The following is an 8,596-nucleotide window of genomic DNA, read 5'->3' on the forward strand; positions in this document are numbered from 1 at the left end:
TCACCTGCTGACACGTCAAACACTACTCCACAAACTAAGCAATCTGCCTCTTCATACTAGACCACCAGAAGGTCTCGCACAAGTCACGATACATCTTCGTGCTACCAGGATGTATCGTATATAAAGAACGATGCGCTTCCTCCAGAATTGTCCTTCTGATCTCGTTGTCGTTTGGAACATATATTCTGGTCCCGAATCTCAACACACCTCCGTCAGAGATGTTAAAATCTGCAACTAATCCCTGTTGCACTTTTTCCACGGTCTCAGCTAACTCTACATCACTAGCCTTCATGACTTTAATACGCTCAAACAAAGTTGGCTGGATCACCAAGCTAGCAATAAAAGCTTGATGGCCACCAGCCACAAACTCTATACTCGAGCTCTCTAGATCCCATCTAATGTGATGCTAAGCTACTACTGCAGATACCGTAGCATGTTTCGACTTCTGACTCAATGCATCAGCCACCACATTAGCTTTGCCTGGGTGAAAATTGATGGTGCAATCGTAGTCCTTAATCAACTCAAGCCACCATCTCTGCCTCACATTCAACTCCTTTTGCATGAAAAAGTACCTGAGGCTTTTGTGATTAGTGAAAATCTTGCATTGCACACCATACAAATAGTGTCACCAGATCTTTAATGCATACACAACAGCGGCCAACTCTAAATCATATGTAGGGTAATTCTGCTCGTATTCCTTTAGTTGCCGAGAAGCATATGCTACTACCTTACCCTGCTACATAAGCACACATCCCAAACCTTTCAGAGACACGTCACTATAAATCAAAAAACTGCCATTCCCCAAAGGAATGGTCAAAATCGGAGTAGTAACCAGCCGGTGCTTCAACTCTTGAAAACACTATTCGCAATCACTAGTCCACTCAAACTTCACTCCCTTTCTGGTCAATCGAGTTAGAGGCCCAGACAGTTTAGAGAAACCTTCAACAAACCAACGATAATAACCCGCTAGTTCGAGAAAACTTCGAACCTCCTGCATATTCTTCAGCCTCACCCAATTGACCACAGCTTCGATCTTGCTAGGATCAAGTGAGATACCACCTCTAGATACCACATAACCTAAGAATGCAATCTGATTCAACCAGAATTCACACTTCTTCAGCTTAGCATACAACTTCTTCTCTCGCAGAATCTGTAATACTAACCTTATATGACTTTCATGCTCTTCCAAACTCCTCGAGTATACCATAATATCATCGATAAACACCACTACAAATTGGTTCAGGTACTCATGAAAAATCTTGTTCATAAGATCCATGAAAACTGTTGGAGCATTTGTAAACCCAAAAGGCATGACTAAGAACTCGTAGTGGCCATAACTGGTACGAAAAGCAGTATTTGCTACATCCTCAGATCTGACCCTCACCTGATGATATCCTGACCGTAGGTCAATCTTTGAAAATACCTGTGTACCCTGCAGCTGGTCAAAGAGATCATCAATATGAGGCAACAGGTAGCGATTCTTCACAATTATCTTGTTAATCTCACGGTAATCAATGCACATGCACATCGACCCATCCTTTGGAGCTCCCCAGGGCTAAACACTAGGTCGAATGAAACCCTTGTCTAGTAATTCCAGCAACTGCTCCTTCAACTCCCAAAGTTCTGCTGGAGTCATCCAGTACAGAGCTTTAGAGATCGGTGCCTTACCAGGCAGCAACTCTATCGCGAACTCCACTTCACGATCCGGAGGTAAACCAGGTAAATCTTTTGGAAACACATCCGGAAACTCGCTGACTACCCGAATATCCTTGAGTCTCGACTCATCCCGAGGCGGTTCCTTCACAAAAGCTAGGTACCCTTGACACCCGTCCAAGAGTAACCTCCTTGAAGCGGCTCCAAGACATCTCAAAGACGCTGGCTCTCTGCTTCTCCAGCAGACTTACCGCAGTCCACCAACGCCCTGCCTCCCTAGATAACTGAAAGGTAGGGTATAGGACTCTCTGCTCAACTGTACAATGGAGGACCTTTAGAATCCTCTTGGTCTTTTCGACCCAGTCCTCCGCTATAATCGGGTTGGGTCCCCTTGCAAACGTTGGCGGGTGCATGCGTGTGAACCTCTTGATGGTACACCCCGCAGCAGTAAGAGAGCGCTTGCATCTCCTGATACTCCACCTGATTTCCTACATAACCTGCCTCATCAAACCTCGAGGCACTGACGGAGACTCATCACTGGCAGTCTCCTCGGAGCTACTCCCCAAGTTATTATCCTTGGGCTCCATTTTGAAACAGAATAGGAATCAGTTAGGACTCCTATATCACGTACTATTAACACAATAATTGACACATAATCATGTTAATTACCATCTCACAGGCCTAGGTCTGTCCTATCACACTGACACAAAAGTCATCAATGGTCTGCCCTGCTTTTACTAAAATCATCATTCTAGGAAAAACACGAAATACCACCGATGAGTCTCGACCTAATAACAAAACAACCCTTGACCTACTCTACCTATTTCCTTCCTCCTATACTCTGGTATGTACACATAGCTACACCTAACCAAGTCTACAAGACCTAATAACCTGGTTAGCTCTAATACCAAGCTGTCAAACCCCAAACCCGAAAATGGGACCCGAGGGTGAATAAGTAACCTAACCTATCCCTATATCTTACAAAGCATAATGAATGAGGGTCCGACCCTGTGGGGTTCTCAGGCACCCTAAACACAACCATATACAATAGAATACACGCAGTGGAAAATGGTCTTTTTATACATATCCTGTACCATACCAGAGTCTATACAAAAACGGAGTCTAGGCTCCATACATACAAAACGTACATTCAGGTGCCAAACATACCCCAAACGGCAACCCGCGAAACAAAAGTCCTAGCACTTACCCAAGCGCTACCTGCAGAACATCGGCCACTACGCTCCCAACACTAGGACGCTAGTTCTAGTTACTCGAAGGACCTGTAAAATATGTACGTACAATAGGGGTGAGACATATCTTAGTAAGGAAGAATACAGGTTATATCGGTGTGTGGCATTCAAGTGTTATCATGATACATAACACATACACAGTTAAATCCAGTTCCAGTACTAATTTCACAGCAGTTCATACAAACACACACACACACACACACACACACACACATATAATCAAGCAGCCTGGTGTTGTCACACCCTTCGGCCCGAAGCCGGCTCGCGATACCCAGCGTCAGCCTATAGTCGAATCACGATACACGGCGCCACTGGCACATGGCATAGCCCTAGGCTCCCATAAAATCGTATCGGTACAAACTGGTGGATCCACACCCTTTAGTGATCAACCGGTAAGGCTCACGCCCTCGAATATAGAGTCAGACACTTTTACCCAACATGGCCTAGCGATTTCATACGCCCACGGATATAGAGCCGGACATTCTCAGTACCTGGAACAACTCAGAACCCAGTTCTAATTGCATTCCACAAAACACAACTATGCATACTCATATAACCAAACATACCACACCCATTTGGTAATCTAAAATCATGGTTTTCCAAACATATACAGTTTAAATAAAGTTAAGGCACGACCATCCCTATTACACAGTACAAATCATCATATACATACAGTTTTTCCAATAAAACCAGGAATGCAACCCAATACCCCCTTTTTCCCAAAACTGTAATCATGAAAAACCTATAGTTTTACTCGTTAGATTCTCCCAAATGAGTAACCAAAACACACACAAGACCGTGGACCATAGTTGTATTGAGTCCGATTTAAAAAATAACCGATATAAACTGAATCTCCTTACCTTTTTCCCAAAAGACTAATCTCGAACTCTACGGCTCCTAAACAGTGAACTGAGTTCTCAAAACCTACAAAACACAGTACAGAAAATACTCACGACTCTGTTCTCTACCAAACTACATGATCAAAAAAGAAAACCGAGCCATAACTCGATTTTATGCCAAAACCCGAAAATGCCGGGAACGAGTTTCCGATTTGTAGGTTTTGTAGAGAATTCTTCCCTAATCCTCGTGGTAACATCGGATTATTAAATTAGACGATGACCAGTGAAGAAATCTAGAGAGAGAGAGTGCCCTTCAAGTTCTAGAGAGAGAGAGAGAGAGAGAGAGAGAGAGAGAGAGAGAGAGAGAGAGAGAGAGAGAGAGAGAGAAAAGTTGCTAACTTAGCAACTAAGCAACCCAAAATATCTTTTATAGCACCTTTGACTCAGCCGTCCTCATCGACAAAATGACGACCTTGTCGACGAGGCATTGAAGGCACCTTGTCGACGAGATGGTGACCTCCTCGACGAACTCTGGCTTTGTCGACGAAGCCTACTCAAATTCCAATTTTACCCTTCTCTTAATTATTTAAATTCATATATTACGGTTCGGTTTCTTACAATTCCAATGCCATTTACTCAAAAACATAATCCCCTGAATACACTTACCCTATATGTAGGGCAAAATAAAAGATCTCTCTATTTGCGAGCTTGATCTGCTCGCCTAACTGGTTCACCTGAAAAATGTTAAATTACTGGGATGAGATAACGCTCAGTAAGTGGAGATATGCTATTACTAGTGTGTGGAGATTGAGTTGCATAAATACTATAATGACAATATCTGAAACTGTATAAGTTGGCAAATCGATATAAAATATAACTTACATTTATCATAGTTTAAACATAACTGTATCATCTGAGTTTTCTACTTTTCATACTTCTAATATCATACTATATTTGCTGAAAATTCTGTAAATCTGTATACTTGTACATAACTAAGATTTTTCCCTAAAAAACTATATGTCATGATTTAACCCCTTATGACAAGGTTGTGTGGCTCGTAGGTGGGACTTAATCCTGGTTGGCCTACCAGGTAACTGTACTTTACCAATCCTCAGTCTGGCCAAACTATGTCCTCTCCTAAGCATGGAACTGGAAAACTACCTCGTCAAACCGAGCCCCCTCAACCTAGAGTACTGGGGAGACTGCAAACTCTCCAAGCAATAGTTGACGGAATCCACATACTATCTGAGATATGTGGTTGCACTCTAATATGAAAATAGAAATGGTACCGTATTATACTGACTGAATCTATCTGAAATAATTCATCAGGGATTTGATACTGTATATACTATTACCATATTTACCCTACTGGTTTCATCATGTTTCCAAAATAACCATAACACTATAAATCTGATATGTAAATACTGTAATATTTGAATAAAATAATTGTATGTCTGACTGTAATATCTGATTGTATAATTTGCAAAGTCTGAGTGTTATGGTTTTGGAAAACATGGCATTCTGTAATTACTATAAAATATTAGTCTGAAAAGTATCTATAATACTTGTCTGATAAATATCTGTTTACTATATATCTGTCTATATATGTATATATATATATAGTAAATCATGATATTCTTGAAAAACTACATAAATTCTGTATCATGCAAATATCTACTCAGGCCACACAAATAATAAAACTCATATTCTAGAAAAACTGAATAATAAATTGATATATATATATATATATATATATACAAAATTTCCTGGTAAACTTGCTAAAATTTCTTGCATAGCATATCTCCCTTATCTAACTGGCTGGGAGGCTCGCCTCCATCTTAATCCTCATGCACACGGCGTACTCTTCCCAAAATCCTGAAATAATACCCACATGCATATTTCCAGTAAATCAACTATATTACCCCGAACCTACATACTCATAAATTTCTAAAATATAATTTACATGGGCCTCTAAAAACACTCACTAGGGTTCCCAACCCATATTTGCAAGGTCTCGAAACACCCTATTTCTGAAAATATAATACTCAAATTTTACTTCACAGAACTCTAGTATATTCACAGATAATACTAAATCTAACCTCAAATGAACTGGGTAATACTGATAATGCTCAAATAATCCACTCATCCTGGTTTTGGGATGGTGCTCAAGTTGACCTAACTAATGATCTACTCCAGCAGACTTGAAGAGAATCTTCCCAAGAGTAGCGTGGCGGCTTCCAATCGTCGAACCAGAAAAAAATGGAGCCAAAATTGTAGAGAGAAGGGGAGAGGGTCAGTTTTGAGAGAGAGAGAGAGAGAGAGAGGGTTTCTGTGCGACTTTTTGCTGAAAAATCCGATTTTGCCTTACTTATAAACCTGGATTCGTCGACGTGACAGGTCATCTCGTTGACAAGGCCATAAAGGGTGTTCGTCGCTGAACATGAACCCCTCATCGACAAATTTTAGGCTCTGAAAAATCCCCTATCGGTAACTTCTTGTTGACGAGACACGCGTCTACATCGACGATCCCTAGTAAAATAGTCGTTGACGAAATCCCTGCATTCGTCGAGGAGACGCTATAAGTCCTTTTTGAAATTTTCATTTCCTTCTTCTTTTATTATTTAATTACTAGAAATTCTTTGGGTCTTTACATTCTCCTCTTCTTATAAAATTTCGTCCTCGAAATTTACTATCTGTATTGATCACCATCCTTTAAGAAAAATATGCTACTTATTTTTTTTACTTACCCTCACTTATGGCGGAGGAATACCATGGTTACACTTAAGGTCTTAGGAGATTACAAATATACTTATAAAAAAAAATTCTCCCAAAACCAAAACATTACCTACCCTATAAACTAAAATACAATCATATATATATATATATATATATATATATAAGCGAAGAGTGAAATATATATATATATTTCACTCTTCGCTAAACAAAATTTATCTTTATCTAAACAATACTGACTAATACTATAATTCATTAAATAAGTGTGGGTACTTCCATTTAATTTCTTCCTCAAGCTCCCACGAAACTTCTTCTATATCATGGTTTCTCCATAAAACTTTCACCAGCTGAATTTCCTTGGTGCGCAATTCCTGTGTCTTTCTGTCTAAGATCTGTACTGGTGCTTCCTCACAGGCTAGTGAATCTTTAAACTCTATTTATGCATAACGGATTATGTGGGACGAGTCTGGGACATATGTTCTTAGCATTGCAACATGGAATTCGTCGTGTACTCTAGCCAAAGCTGGTGGCAAGGCTAGCCTATAGGCTACTGACCTCACTCTCTCAAGTATCTTAAAAGGGCCAATATACTTAGGGCTCAGCTTGCCCTTCTTTCCAAACCTCATAATCCCTCTCAAAGGAGTTACCTTTAAGAATACCAAATCCCCCACATCAAATTCTAACTCCCTGTGGCGAGTGTCTGCGTAGCTTTTCTACCGATTTTGAGCTGTATTGATTCTTTCTTTAATTAGTCGGATTTTATCATACGCCCGTTGCACCATATTTGGACCCAAAACTCACCTTTTGCCTACTTCATCCTAAAAAAAAGGAGAACGACGCCTCCTACCATAAAGTGCCTCATAAGGTGCCATGCGGATGCTGGCCTGATAGCTATTATTGTAAGAAAACTCAACTAATGAGATAAACTGGGTCTAGCTACCCCCAAAATCCAGAACGCATGTATGAAGTATATCCTCTAATATCTGGATCGTCCTCTCAGTCTAACCATCCGTCTGAGGGTGAAAAGCAGTGTTGAATGCTAATTGTGTTCCCATTGCCTCCTAAAAGCTTTTCCAAAATCGTGAAGTAAACCAAGGATCTCGGTCTGAGACCATAGACATCGGCACACCATGGATGCGAACTATTTCCTAAACATATATTTCTGCCAGTATGTCCATGGAATAGATAACTTTAATAGGGCCGAAGTGAGCAGTCTTCGTCAGACGATCAACGATCACCCAAATAGCATTCAACCCCTATCGCACTGGTGGTAGCCCAGTAACAAAATCCATAGAGACATGATCCCATTTCCACTCTGGAATGAAGAGTGGCTACAATTGCCCTGTGGGTCTCTAGTGCTTAACTTTTATCTGCTGGCATGTCAAGCACTACTTTACAAATTTAGCAATATCCCTTTTCATGTCTCTCCACCAGAAATACTCTCGCAGATCCTTATACATTTTAGTACTGTCAGGATGAACTGTGTATAGAGATCTGTGAGCCTCGTTTAAAATTGTTCTCCTAATATCATCATCTGCAGGCACACACAATCTGGTGCGAAACCTCAAAGTTCCATCATCAAAGATACTGAACTCCTCTCCCTGATCATCCTGTACTCTAGCTAATACCTCTGCTAATTCTGTGTCATCACCCTGAGCGACCTTAATCTTTTCATATAGCGTAGGCTGCACAACCAGGCTGGCAATAAATGGCTGAGGATTATTCTCTACCAATTCTACACCAAGTCTCTCCAGATCCATCAAGATCGGATGCTGAACCTCCATAGCTGCCAGTGCTGGTCTCACTAATTTCCTGCTTAGAGCATCTGCTACCACATTCGCTTTCCCTAAGTGGTAACTAATTGTGCAGTTATAATCTTTAATGAGTTCTAGCCACTTTCTTTGCCTCTATTCAACTCTTTCTGGGTAAAAAAATACTTTAAGCTTTTGTTATCTGTGAAGATTTCGCATTTCCCACCATACAGATAATGCCTCCAGATTTTTTAAAGCATAGACCACTGTAGCTAATTCTAAATCATGCACAAGATAGTTTTTCTCATATTCTTTAAGCTATCTAGATGCATAGGCAATGACCCTTCCGTGCTACATTAACACACATCCA

Source organism: Malania oleifera, chromosome 12 (genome assembly GCF_029873635.1).
Source record: "Malania oleifera isolate guangnan ecotype guangnan chromosome 12, ASM2987363v1, whole genome shotgun sequence".
Classification (NCBI taxonomy): Eukaryota; Viridiplantae; Streptophyta; class Magnoliopsida; order Santalales; family Ximeniaceae; genus Malania; species Malania oleifera.